The 15,139-nt window shown below is 36.5% G+C and overlaps 1 protein-coding gene across 1 annotated transcript in view; it reads left to right on the plus strand.

Moving 5' to 3' along the window:
* Nucleotides 1–8,026: 8,026 nt before the first annotated feature.
* The window catches only part of LOC119152713 (sodium channel protein type 2 subunit alpha-like), an 80,890-nt gene continuing 73,777 nt past the window's right edge, over nt 8,027–15,139 (plus strand). Inside the window, exon 1 of the mRNA XM_037398339.1 lies at nt 8,027–8,280. The gene's annotated coding sequence lies outside the window, so the exon portion shown is untranslated. The remainder of the gene's footprint in view (nt 8,281–15,139) is intronic.

Consider the following 15,139-nt stretch of genomic DNA (forward strand, 5'->3'; position numbering starts at 1 on the left):
TTTTCTTTAGAAAGTCTTTATGCCATGATTAAAATATAATTATCATCTAGTAACATCATAGTTAAGAGTGTGTTATACATGTTGAATCTGTTTCTGCTGGAAAAATAAGAAATTCTAACCTACATAACAAAGATTTCAACCTCATTAAAACATAGGAAACAGTCCTTAATGCCAGCAGTATAATTCCAGCAGAAAAGGGTGTGTAAAAACACGTTTTAAACCTGAGTTGGTTCAGAGATTTGATTCTCTGACAACTTTTATGACAGGGTTGTCTTAGAATAACTAATTTTTGTGTGCTAACTTTCCAAAAGATGGTTAGGATAACATCGTATTACTACAGAACCCCCAGTCCTGCTTTTCTGTGGTGGTGTCCTTATATCGATTGCGTTCTTCTGTAATATACCAGTTGGCAGAATGACTATACATAATGTATTAGTCTATACCAAGATAGCCTTCTCATAGGCGTAGGTCTGATATTTGAGCAATGTTGCGTCACCGATTTAAACAGTGCAATTGTCAACCCTCACACTAAAAAAAAAAAAAAAGAGCCAGAAAAGTAAAGTTTTATTTGTAGAAATGATCATGCCAAACAAAGCCATGGTAAATATTCATTTATTAATATGGCTCATATATGGCTCATATTCTTTTTTAATCAATGTACAGGATTGCCTGTATAGTTCATTGAAACCAGTCAGAGTCTTTGATTTAATGAAACAGAGTTTGAATCGTGTTCTTAAGAATTCCTTTGCACTTTTTTGATCTACCAGTGAAACAACAGGGCTGAAACAAATAACTATGCAATATGCATAAATACACATTTACACTATAAATACACCAAACCATTTATATGGAACAACCTCCCCACACACACCCTTAAATTTCTTAACATGAAAATTTAATTTTAAAAAATCATCTTTCACCACAAATCTATATAAAATGTATATATGCAATGCATGCTATGTAAGTACATGTATATATGCAATATGTGTATACCAAATATATACATGCTACGTATACAAAAGCTCTCTCCCTCCTTTCTTCTGCCTCACTACACCCCACCGAATAGTTAACTGCCAGATGTGAAAATCAGAAGTGGTCATTCAAAAGACAACAACAAATAGACTATTTTGACAAACGTCATTTATAACAATGCCAGCCTGGCACTGGTTTCAATTTAAAATATTAGTACAACTTTTAAAGAATCATCACTGGAAGTTTATTTCAGAAGTTACATTTAACAATATAACTTGAAAAGCCCTGACATTTCTAAAGAATCTGTTTGTCTGGGAATCCTGCCCCAGGTGCAGTTATGCTTTCAGTCATGAGTGAATAAATGCAAAGCTATTCAGTAACTTTTAATTAAACAGCTGAAACAGAAATGTTGAGGTATCTTAGTTGGAAAGAGAAAAATAATTTTGAAGTGTTAAACATGGATGGATACAGCTCCTGTATGAGGTCTCATATAAGGGCAAGTCCTGTACATAGCCTGCATGTAACTACTCAGCAACACAGACATCAGCTTGTTTTAACATCAAATATTTTGTTTGACTAATAGCATTATTTTCGGGCAATAGTTATCTTGAATAATTCTCAGGCACTTCTGTGAATATTAACATAGTTAAAGGCATCAAAATATAAGACATGTTGTTATAACTATTCCTTCAACTACTTACCTGTATTAGCCTTTGAAAGTGACCTAAACAGCAGTATTTAGCTAAGTGTGGTGGATATGACTTTAATTCAAGTTCAAGACTGGCTGACACAAGTGTATAAACCTATTTTTCCACCTTTGGTTTCTCTCTTTTTCTTTCTCCTTTTGTCTCTAGAGTGCAAAATAAGAAAAACCCTGCTTTTGTACCAGAGTTAATAATGCATATTTACAAGCCATGGACCTGATGTAGTGGGTTTCCAGCTAATAATCTGCCTGCCGCATGGGGTGGTAAGCAAATTTTAGGGAAGGCAATACACTCAACTGCAGTGGAAGAATCCGGTCTAACATTTAAGGAAGATCTGTGGTAGGCTGGCAAAGGAGTTTCTACAGTGTCTGTCTTTTTATTCAAAAACATGTAGGTTGCACATGTGGAATTTCAAAACTGGGAAAGAAAATACAAAAAGTGGCAAGCAGTCAAATGCTATAGCACAGAACTGCAGAACTTCTTGAAATAAAGAGGAGCCTGAGGCTATGCCTCAACTCCAGTCCTCTCTGTAGGATCAGTGAAAACATAATGTTCTGTTTGTATAGGATCACTTAGAAGTATAAGGACTTCATAGTATCTTAAGTCTTTGACTGCTCAAGTAGTTTAACAGGCCATAAAGCATACTATCTGAACAATTATCTGCTTTAAGGTATTCATAATAATATCATAATAAAGATATGTGATTAGCAATCTGTACTTTAACAGTTGTAGCTTTCAATAGCAACAGAATAGTTCTAACATTAATGTAACTACTAATAGTCAGACCTCTCCTATTGTTGCAGAAAAACGATATGAAGGCCATACCAAATAATTCCACCATTTTAGTAATAAGAATTAAAAATAAGTCTCCAAGCATAAACCACTCTGACCACCTTCCACATGTGCCTAAGTGCTTCCAAAACATTAATCTCCAGTTACAACTTTCCTGTCATTCAGATGAACTACAATCAAAATTATAAAATTATTGTGAGCTGAACTAATTGTACACAACAGTCAAAGCTAAGAGATGTCTTAAAATATTCACATTATATATACAGTATATACATATACACACACGCTTTAAGTATATAGAGTAGGATTCTTTTGTATCTATGTTTTGAGTAAATAAGATCATCATATGAGACTGATATCTGTTTAGTCTAGTGGTTTAACAGTAGTGCCACAGGTTTCTAAGTTCAAGACAATTAGCAGCAGACAATAATAAAATAACTGGTCAGTAAAAAGATTTTTTCTTATGCCAGTAATCCTCAGTCTAGAGGTGGGTCTAGCTAGCGTGATACTCGGTTGCAGGAGCTTCACAGCCAACTTCACCTGGCATTGTTAATTACTTAGTGAGAGAGTGGGTGAAAAGTTCTGTAGGTTAACTGGGAAAATGTAGCTTTCCCACCATGTACATGCTAGATGTTTCTATCCTCTAGCACGTAGCACTGCATCTGTTGCCACCACAACAAGTAGTTTAGGAATTTCTAAGTGCTAGAAGCAACATTCCTTCTAATCTTGTTAATCTTGCTTGATAAGACTTCTTTTGTATGTTTCAACACAACAAAGGAGAGTTGTAGAAGGCAACTAATTCAATAGGAAATACTTTTTTGTATGACACATAACTTAAGAATTTACAGATATACAGGCTCAGGAGGATTCTGAAAAACACTAGATATTTATGTGAGTAATAAGAGTTAGAATAGGGAGCAGGTGCTGACTCAGATAATAAGGTTTCAGTATCTAAGGCCTGGAAGCTTCTTGTGTAACTTCCAGAACATAACGTATGTTTGTATCTCAGTTCCTCACCTATGGAATGGAGATAATAATTCCTGACTTCAGAAGGGGCTATAGGATAAACTAATTTTGTTAGCCAGCCATGCTGTAGAGAACAAGACTGAAGAAGTATTTTAATATTCCTTGTAATGCCCAAAGAGGCCAGACAGGCCTAGGAAGTTGCTGTTTTAGGCACTATATATATATTTTTTCACAGGACACAGAGCATGTTCAAAAGAATCTACTATATATGTATGACAAGACCAATAAACAAAGATGAAATGCAAGCAAGCAATTTCAGAGTGAACAAATACAATTTCAGATAGACAGATTTTAAGAGATGGACAAATGAATTAAATGATACCTCTGCAACAAGTGCAGTAGTGCTCTCAGAGCTAGTAACAAAATGTAATAATGTTCTCCCAGGACACCTATAAACAGAAAGATTGCATTCATATGTTTTCATTCCATTTATTGCTACTGAGTCATGTGGTTTAATTGGTCAGATGAAAGGTAATCATCACTTGGAGAGAGGGGAGGTTTTGTTAAGCAAACCTCAAGTTATGATTTATTTATTTGCCAGTCTTTAAAAGCTGGAATGTCTAGAAGAATTGCTCTGTTTAATAACATACACTTGCCAAGCTGATTTTGCATTAGACGGTTTCTCTGCATCTCACAGTAAGCCTAGCAGTTATCCACACTAAAAATAGTACCATTATAATTAAACCATGAAAATATACTATGCTGAGAGAAATGATACAAAATTTCAAACAGTTGACTGTAGTATTTTAAAGGAAAATAACTCTACTTTCATCTACTTTCAGCCATGAATGATAAAGATACAGAACATGTAAACTCTTTGGTGCATTGAATCATGAAGTTAGCACAAGTGAATGCCTTAATGGTTCTGACTATGGGCATACTAATGTCTCAAAGAGCAAATGGAAGTGATATGTACTTTCAAAAACTGTTGTACACATTCCTTTTCAAATCTGTCTTCACCATTGGCCATTAAAAGTGACTTCAGTATTAGCCCTAGGCAGCCAAGAAATGACTGGCTTTACAATTTGAAAACATGAATGTGATTTAACATATTCTATTTTTCAAAAGTAATTATCAAGATTGCCAAATAGTTTTCATCACGTAGAAAAATGTTCAGAAATCTTTTAAATTCCAAATCTATCTTTCCTTTTAGGCAGACATAAAAAACTGGCAGCCTGCAGTAATACACCTCAGATGCAAAGACGTCAGATATGAAAGAAATGTAATAAAATTAAAAGATTGCCAATTTTTAGTAGTCACCAGGGTAATTTCTGTTAAAGTAACTCTGGAACAGGTCAAAAAATATGCTTCATATTTAGAATCATCTTAAAGTTCAGTTTCACTTCAATGAGTAATTTGCCAAGTTGACTCTCAGACGTTAAAGGCAAGAATGATAGGCTTTCTGATTTCATGAGAACTAAACAAAGACTGATAAGTTTTGATTGAGATTCATTTATGTCTTTTAATAATATGACACTTCAAGGAACCATGAACCTGCTCACTCTGCAGACCTGTCTTTTGCCTTAGCAATTTACAGATTCAGGTCTAGAGTTTAAAAGTTGAGAGATTTATGGATAAAAAGACAAGGAAAAGTAAGGGTTCTAAATATGTGAAACAGCTATTTCTTTGAGGCATGTAAAAGACAAGCGTAGATAAGTGTCTGTTGGCCAGAATAGCTATTGGCATTACTCCTTAGGCTTAACATCCCATGCACTGTGGAAACTGAAGGTTGACCTTTTGCTCCATCTCTTCCGGGTAAATGTTTTTGCATGATTTAATAGAATGGTTATTTTTTATACAGATGACTGTTAGCCATGCTCTGAGAGGAAAAGAGAAATTTCTGGTAGAAAGGAGCTCTATCAGCCTGGTTGAATAAGCAAAAGACTCCTCTAGCTATCCTAGTTTTTAAGATATTTAAATAAAAAAATCAGAAAATCAGAAAATGAGATTTATTCAAGGGCTATTTTTATGCCTATACAATTACTATTACAATGATTACTTAACCCATAAATAAACGATGTTTGTAGGTGTTATTGGAGAGCTTTAGTAGATGCAGAGCCACCTCTGAGAGATTCACTGAGTTTTGTTGATTCTTACAGTGTTCTGAATTTTTCACAGAAAAACCTATTTTCTCATGTACTTGTAACTGGGCAAGTTTGTGCCACTGACAAATGCAGTCTTTATAGGAAAATGTAAACTTAGAAAATTCCTGTGAATTTCAGCAGTTAAATTTTTATTGTCTTTCACTTATTGTGGCATTTTATTGTGGTATATATGAGATATAATCATATTTCATTTTCATTGTACTCTTCACAGAGATACAGAAAAGCAAATGTATCTTTGCCAATGAGCTTTACTATTAAGATGTCATTGTCATATACCTACAGATTAAAAAATTGAAAGAGTGATAGGCTGTAGAAGGATTAAGATTACAGAATATAAAAAAGAATAACAGTTTCTTTGAGTTTGGGAGAGAGAAAACAGTGTTTATAATGGAGCTGAAATGCATATTTCTTCCCAGTACTCCTTTAACTGAATGGCTGCTCTACAGCTAAGTATTATATATTAGTATTATTATAAGTAATACAGTTTCATACAGCCTCAAAATCTCTTATAATACTTTTATCTCACTTTTAATATTGCAGATATTATTAATTCAAATGATCTTTGGGTTTTTTAGATGGCATAGAAATTTTTGTTTGGTTTGTGAAGTAGTTTAAATTAATATTCGAAGTTTTAATGTTACATATGCCAATGAAATAACTGTTTTGTGAAAAGTACATTCAAGGGGTGACTTCATTAAAGTAAGCTTTAGAATATCACCTTCACCAATATAGGTTTATAGTAGGCCTAAATCCTTTCATGGTACATTTCCATGTTTATACAAAGTTGCCAAAGTATATTCACAAGCATTTAAAGTCACATGACCTTTAGACCTTTAGACTCCGGGCATTTCGAGTGCCAGGTCCCGGGGATGGCAGAGTGCGCTTCAGCACCGCGGACAGCGCCCGACCCCACCCCCCTCCCACCCCCACCCCCACCACCCCCGCCGTTCAGGCGCTGCTATAGGGGTGAGTAAAAATCGTCTGTATTTTTCAGTGAAATCCTTTTTCGAGGTATAACTATTACTTTTAATATAAATTAGTATTATAGGGGATAGGGGAAAATTTCCTTAAAACAAGGTCAAATGAGAGCGTATTTTTTTGTGACAATAGGATTTCTAAAATACTCAGCCTATGCTCACACATGAGGTATTTTGACCTATTATCATTACTTGAACTATTTTAGGACTTTGGAGTTCTTTCATGGTCTAAGATCCCATTGTAGGGATTGGACAAGCATACAAATTGATCTTTTTCCTGAAGAAGTGTCACTCCATGGATTTGTGATAACCATGAAGAATGGTTTAAGCTGATACAAATATGAGATGCTACTGAAAGGGAGTCTCCCCAGCAACTTCCCTGTCTTGACATTAGTGATCATTTTGATGAGTTAGATCGTGGATCCCAATTAAAAAAATCCATGTGTTTCATCTAGATGCATTCCTAGTTAACTCTTGCACTTTTTCCTCTCCCAATCCCCATGTTTTGGTGCAATGAAATTTTCCTCCAGAGCTGAGAATTGTTGAGCCAGCCCTGCATGCAGGTGTGTGCTAGCTGTTTGACGTGACAAAGCAGGTTTAAGAGATAGAAAGCTTTTAAGGAAATAGAGAGAGAAAAGTAGATACACTCAGCTATATAGCTCTCCAGTATAAGGCATGCTTTAGTAACAGTAAATCCAAAACTGCTGTCAGGTGGATCATGGCTAGAGACAACTGAGGTGAGGCAGACAACTTGTATATTAGTCTTTTGCAACTAATAGCTTCCAGAGTATGAAAGAGCCATTTCAGGATGCTATAAAATTCAGGACAGCCTGGGATGAAAATAAGCAAAACAGATCACCACAAAGAAATTTTTATTGAGCAACAATGTAATAGCCCTTGCTAAATCCAAGCATCCATTCCTTTCATCTTACGGGTTTTTTTCCCTCTGGCTTTTTATAAAGATATAAATGTAATTTATATTTTGCAGAATCAATAATCAAACAGAAAAAAAGTAGGTGCTCTTATTCTCAACCACTTGTAGTGGTGTTTCTGAATAAAGAATTACTTCTTTATTTTTAAACATAATGGCATTAGTACATAGTGAAACAAAGACATCTGGCAGAACCTTTAGTTTTCTGCAATTATTTGTGTACAGATGTATCCAAATACCTACTTCGTTATTTCAAAAAAAAGTTTTGCAGTTTAAATCTCAAACCAATTTTTAAGAATATATAAGCATTCGTTAGTCCTAACCTACTTACTTCATTTAAAAGCTGTATAATCAAGGGCTAATATACGACTATAAAACTGAAATACAGTTTTGACGGCGCAAGAACCCGGCCGAGCTCCCGTCCGCGCCGGCAGGTGGCGCTCGCACGCAGCGTGCCGCCGCCTGCCTCCCCCTCAGCCCTTCCCTCCCCTTCCTCTTTTATTCCCCACAACCAATTTTCTGATCGATGCTGGGATTCAAAGAGTGAATCTCTAGAACAGGAAGCAGGCGAAGTGACTACAGAATACTGCAGAGATTCCTTTGTTGCTTTGATGGGGAGGTTCTTTCTTTACTTCTTCCCTTTTTCATTTCAGTGAAATTAAGAGTTACAAGCTTCTTTTCCCAGAAACCTGAACCTGCAGTAGAAGGAGCCTCATCATCTACAAGTGTATGGATATTTCTTATACCATGATTTTTAATTCTCTTTTGATCAGGTAAGACAATACAATATTTAATTAAAATGCTTAGTCAATAGATTCCAGTTATTTTGTACCAAGATTCCTCTCCTGTGGTGCCACACCTAGCTTTCAATTAATATTAATAGAACAAGAGGAGAGGCAGTAATAGCCATCTTTGCCACTGCATGGATTTTTCATAGTATTTAATTAGGTCTTAGCACAATAATAAAAAATGTTGTTGCTCTTGGGAGTTCTCTGGTCCTATGTATTTTTAAGATTGTGTGTTTATAATTACAATTGAGTTTGTATTTTTCATCCTAATAGTGGTAATTTATTGCTGTTGTTTTGAGGTGGTCATCCACAAGTGTTCTCTTTTTCTGCTGGAGGCTATATTGGTGCTGTATCCAGAATACAAATTGGACTGTAATTTAAAGCATACAATTAGATCTCTGGGATTACCCAGTTTTAATGCAGAAATGTGCTGTTGCTTCTTTATACCATATTCAGTCAGAGGCTTTCTTTACTTCCTAAATTCATCATTTTGTTTCTGTGAGGTATAGGAGATTTACAGGATTTTCCCCTCCCTCATCTCCCAAAACAGCCTCTCCCTGATGGAAGACAGAATGGAGGACTTCTCTGTGACTAAACATGGTTTTGCACTGCTGCAAATGTCATATGCAACACATGTGTTTTGTAAATCATTTTATAGATATAAGAATGATTTTTTTATTGTAAAAACTTAATTCCATATTGCATGAGAAAGGAAAAAAATATTCCTTTCATTATCTTTTTAGATGATACATACTGGGAGAGACAGCAGAATGACTCAGGAGGTGGGAAGCTCATGCAGTACCCCCTGACTCTTCTTTCAAACCTCCAGTTTTTTTCTTTTACAGCAATAATTTATTTAGTCAGGGAAAAATAATGTAGAAATGCAATGATTTACACAGTCATAAACCAGAGAAAGGGCTCTGTAGTCAGTATGTGAGAAAAAAGAATATGTGATTAGTTTAAATGCATTTTGCTTTCTATTATAAAGTGGTAAGTAGGAAAGCACTTAATCTTACCTGTGAAAAGGTAAACTTTTTTTTTTAGTGGTGATTAGTGAAGCAACAGAAAATTGCCTGTTGGGATTTGAATGCTAGATGCTGCCTTGGCTTTAGATGATTCCCTAGATACATGTGAAATGTTAAGAAGGTTCACAGCATTCTTGCCACCTATGCTCATTTGGATTTTTCTGACCAATGTTTACAATATGTATATATGGGTACGGCTCAGCCATTGTAATGTCTGAAGATATCTTGACTAGATGGTAAAGGATCATCCATTCTTGAATAGATCTGGAGAAAAGACTAATAATCGCATCCAAATGCTCTGCAATTTCCTCCAGTGACAAAAGCATTAAATAAATGACGTTCTCTTATGTCTATAGGCCCCAATTCAACAACAAAAAGGCATGTCAATAGGATGACTCACGTTATTAGTATTAGGCAAGTAGATAAGTACCTGGCTCTGTTCTCTTGATTTTTAGACTACACCAATGTTCAGGGAGAGAATAATTTTTTTTAATCACAGAAATTTTGCAGTGTTCATAAAATGCAGTTAGTAGGGTAAACAAACTATAGCTTTAAGATGAGTTATAGATTTACTTTCACATTTAAAAAATAAAAAGAAAATCCACTTGGCTTCTGCAAGCCTTAAAGGAAAATATTGAAGCTGAATTCTTACAGATTTTGAGTATGTTACTTGTGAACATTAGTCTTGGGGAAATATGAACACATAAATAGTGATATTGCCTCAAAGCATGATCCAGTTACCCTTCAGCAGCAATGAAGTCGGATGTTTCTGGAGGACTTCAAGTGAAAGTTGTCCCCAAAAGAAAGCCGGCCCTGGGAGGGCCTTTTGTGAAACTTAATTTTAGGAGATATTTAAGCCCTCTTGTTAGTATTGTTCATCTGAACTACTCTAATTGAAGTGTACTTTCTATACCTATAAACATCAGATCCTGCAGCAGGGACCAGCAGACCCACTCTGCAGCCAGAGCAAGAGGCCAGCAGCAGTTACGCTGTCAGCGCTGCTTGCTCAGTTTCTTCATCACGGACCTTGATGTGTTGGGTCATGACCTGCAGCCCTGCTCTACCCCTGAGTAGCCCCTAAACTCTCCTGCAGAGGGGACAGAAAGGACACTGAAATCTAATATAGCCTATTTGCTTGAATCGTACTAGGCTCCAAATGCAACTGCAACCCCTTCTTATGCATACAGCTCTCCGCTGGAGCCTGAAAATCATGAACAAGCTTTTTACTGTGTGGCTTCCATTGTTTTAAGGCCATGCACAGCTTCTCCAGAGGACAGTGTGGATCCTTTGCAGCAGCAGACCCTGGTCCTGTACTCCCCCAGGGTGGGAGCAACCTCTCATGCATCAAAGCCCCCCCATTCCTCTCTCTTTGCCCTCGCTTGCTGAGCAGGCATCGGGGATTGTGAAGGCCTCCTTTCTAGAGGCTTCCTGAAGCCACTCGAAATAATCCATTTCTTATGCCTCCTTCTCCTTTCGCTGACACCTACGAGTCTCAGAAGTGCTGGGTTAAAAGACACTTATGCCAATGGTGGACTGAATCTCCTGTTCTTCTTCAAATAATGTACTTGATTTCAAAGAGACATTAATGTGGGGAGGCAAATGGTGGTGTGAACCACTAAATACCATAAGGCTTAGAATCATAAAAAATAGCTAAGGAGGAAAATAATAATTCTGTAATCACTGCATATTAGGGAAGACATGCAGTAAAGAGGGTTTGGGACCAAAATACTGAAAGAGGACAATTTTAAGAAGCATTGAATAACTACGTTCAAGTTATTCAGTTCAAATTCCTGTTGTTTCCAAGCTCACAACATTACCTCTCTTATTTCTGCTTCTGAACCTACTATTGTTCTTTTTTCCTACCCTACCTTTTTCCTACCTTACCTCCTGTTAGGCTGCTTCCTCTTCCTGCCTCCAGCTGGTTTGGGACCAGCAGAAGGGCTTTGCTTCTGCTCCTGGTTTCAGCATTTGATGCCTCAGCAGCTATTGCTATCAATTGCACTGAATTGCTAATGCTAGGCAGAAACACAGTCAACATGTGGCAGCTCTGTAAGTATTTATTGCAAGCTGCTAAGAAGCTTTTTCTGAGCGCATTTAGCAATTATTTTAGAGAGATGCTGAGTGGCCAAATTTCAAGAAATTTAAACAGGAACAACAAAATACAGACTCTTATATTGCTTGAGCAGCCTGCTTGACAAAATTCAGAGTAAAGAGATTGTAGCAAAAGTTCTAAAAATATGGCAGGAAATATATTTTAGCGCTGCAGTATTACCAACATACTCATTAAATAATTACAAAAATGGTTTTTAATCTTCCTATTAAAAAACCTAATAACATAGATTCATTGTTCTTGCCTTTTGGTTTTTAAACTTGTAGATTAGTAAAATAATACTTTCAAACTTTTCCTAATAAGCAGACTACAAATGTATTTTTTTCTATTAAGTGGTGAAGTTTTTGTTGTTATAAGCATTCAAGCTGAAAGAATTAAGTATCATGAGGACACATGGATCCACATTGTCAAGTTAAGCTTTTCTTTGTAACTTCATTGAAAGAAGTATCTCACCATTTATAGTGCCATTAAAGAAAGAAATCAGGATGAGACCAACAGCACAAAGAAATTCAGTCCCAACAATTAATGTCTGGCAAAGCTGAAAGCATTAGGAAGAGATTCTCATGATGGAAATTATTAAGCAAACAAAATTTTGTCAGCTCTGTTCATACTATATAGAAAAAAAGATCAAAAAATATTAAAAAATCAGTAATAAATTTTTTAGGTCTTTCTGCATGAAGTTCGGTGATTGTTTCTATATGAAGTTTTCTTGGGTTTTGTGTAATTGCAATTGCAGTTGCTTCTTGATTCTTAGCTCAGATTCCATTGAATGTGGGCAGAATCTGATTTTGGCCAGGTGAGCTCTTGAACTGCTAGCACTAGCCAGTTCTCACTCCTCTTTCTGGACATCCCCACAGCTACTTCCCATTATGCAGCAAAAATGCTGACTTCCACCATCAAGAAAGAGGCTCGTGTTAAAGAACATAATGATTACTCTATGCAGTGTATACTCAGAAAAGCTCATAACATGTAACGTTAGCAGACTGTGTTTTAAGACGATGGATGTCCAGGTTTTGAACATACAGTAAGAGGTCTTCTCGTGGTCTAATGTGGACTTGTCACATAAGAGGAGATGCCTGATTTCTATGCCATATGGTGCTGCTTGTCTGGGCTTAAATGGAGTCGTAACGTACAGCTTTTGAGTATGTTTAGAGGATGTCAAAGGACTCACTTTAGCCAAAAATATTGGGTACAATTCAACCCTGCAGTAAAAAGTACAACTGCAGTAGGTTTAGCCAGCTCTCAGCTTAGTACTATGTTTTCAAATGCAGTGTATGTGCTTTATGAAACTGTACCAACCCACCTGATTATTTTGGCTACTCATTTGGCCTGCTAGCCTATCACTCCATAGCTTTCTGGTCATTGGTACTGAGCTAACTGAATTAAAGCTACAATATTTCCACATCTGCTGCTGTCATTCTTCTGACATTATTACCAGCAGGCTTTGAGTGGGGCAGAAACAGTGTTCCTGTTTGAATGGGGGTTAGTTAGACACTACTTCTTTCTATGCCATCCTCACCACATCTCACCTTCCTCAGAGTAACTGCAAAATCCTGAGCAGACTTTGACCCTAATGCAGTTTTGTTTGATGATAAATGTAAATGACTCACACTGAAATTAGGAGTCTGACTCAAGTTCTCAAAAGCAATACACCATCTTCTAGACTCCTGCATTTTTCTCGGTAGGATCAGAGATATACTAGGAGCCAGATTCCACATATGTATACAAAATGGAGTCACATCCATGCAGAAAAAATTTGATAGTCTGATCTCAAGAAGAATAGTGGCCAGTTTAATGCATCATAAACTTCATACAGACAGAGCAAGGTCAGAAACAAGTGTCCTTGCCCTAGACATTGGTCTGAATTTGCTGTTTAAAAATGAGTTCCATAAATAGATGCCAACAAAAAGAAGGTTGAAGTAGCACCTGAGCATCTAAACAAACGATGTGCTTATAGGGGAGTGTATGGCAAATTTCTATACAACCACAACTATTATGAAACAAGAACTCTGCCCAGGGAATTTGAAATTTGACAGCCTATCTCTAAGTATACTCATTGTATTTTGTTTATTAGTAAATACTTGTACCAGATGCAAACCAGTGGAAAATCCTACCTTTTGGGCCACAAGGCAAGCTTTGTGAGATCAGTTTTCCACACTGGAAGTCTGGCGAGGTTGTTCTAACTGGGACTGTGGCACACAAGGTCATATCACAAGAGGATAACAGGTATATTTGTAGAGTGTGTGAGCTTCATATGCTTTCTCTTTACTGATAGTCAATAATAAAACCATGGAAACTAAAAGATAACTACCGAAACCAGTCAGAATGAAAAAATATTCCTTCTGTAGATGCATTAACCTGAAAGCAGACATGGGGCAAACACTGCATGATTGTATCCAGGCTGAGCTTTCAGTGATGGCTGTGCAAACAAACTGATAGCAAATGTATTCACACAGGTTACATTTTGCAGTGCAGGGGCAGGTTTCCATTTTGTAGAATGGGAAGTAACACAAAACTGCTGACAGCAGACAGCCTCCTAGGTACCGCAATAATACTACTGAAAAATTCTCCTAGCAAAGCAATGAGAATATGCTTTGAAAATGCTGAGATGCAGGATAAGCTGTTTTATTTTTATTTGGTTTCTGCAAAATACTAATAGACGCAACAGAAAATGCCCAATTTTACTATCAGTAGCAATGGTAAGATGCAAATCTTTAACATTATTAAGGAAATCAATTTTGTTAGGAAGCAATACACTAAGTGTTACTGGGCAGATTTGAGAGTCACTTTTCAATAGAATAACATTTTACATCTTGCAGACAGTTTGCTTTTGTAGTTTTGTTGACTAAACATACACAACAAAATGTTTTCGAGAGTTATTGTTTCAAATTATTTTTTTTCAAAATTTTCTGTGAAAGTTAACATTTAAAGCATTTTGCAACATTTGTGACTGTAAAAATATACTTGTGCTTTTGCCAGCTGTAGTTGCTATGAATTACATGATCTTTGATCTGAAGCAAAGCTTCGGCCCTCTAAGCCAAGCTGAAGGCAGGCTAGTCTTTGCACAGAGAGAAATTTGTTACTCTACTCCACCAGTATCCTTCAAGAAAAAACAAATATTAAATTTGAATGTAAGCCTTAGAGTATGAAGATGATGACCTTTAATATTATATAGGACACTTGGGTGCTATTACTCATGTTGATATCTTGCTCTATGGAGTGGCAGAGGCTGGGAACCCAGAAGCATTCTCCATTGCTAGGAAAGGGATTATATGGCTTTTCTCAGTATTGACCTCACTTCCAAATTAATTTAAGGATTCACACGTTCTCAAAATAATCTGTCCTTAGTGAGAGAGATGATGGATACAATGCAGGAATCGAGTGAGCTGGTATAAATATTGTGAAGATGGGCAAACAGCTCTGAAACTGTGATAAGGAAAGGAAATATCCTCTGGGAATCTAAAAGAGAGTGATTGATGGGGGAAAGCAATTTATTGTGGGGCGGGGGAAGTGAAATTTTAGGAGTGTACACAAATTTATTTCATACGAGAAAAAAACAGAATCCATTGTAAAGCAAATATTGAAACGTGTATCTGTGTTCCTGTACAAAGGTGAGCAGTGTGGTGTGCATGGCTCCAGTGGGAAAATTTTGCAGTGGTACAGCTCCAGGTGGCAGGTGATGCTGTGAGCCAGGAATGCTTCTAGGAAC

Source organism: Falco rusticolus, chromosome 8, assembly GCF_015220075.1.
Source record: "Falco rusticolus isolate bFalRus1 chromosome 8, bFalRus1.pri, whole genome shotgun sequence".
Lineage (NCBI taxonomy): Eukaryota > Metazoa > Chordata > Aves > Falconiformes > Falconidae > Falco > Falco rusticolus.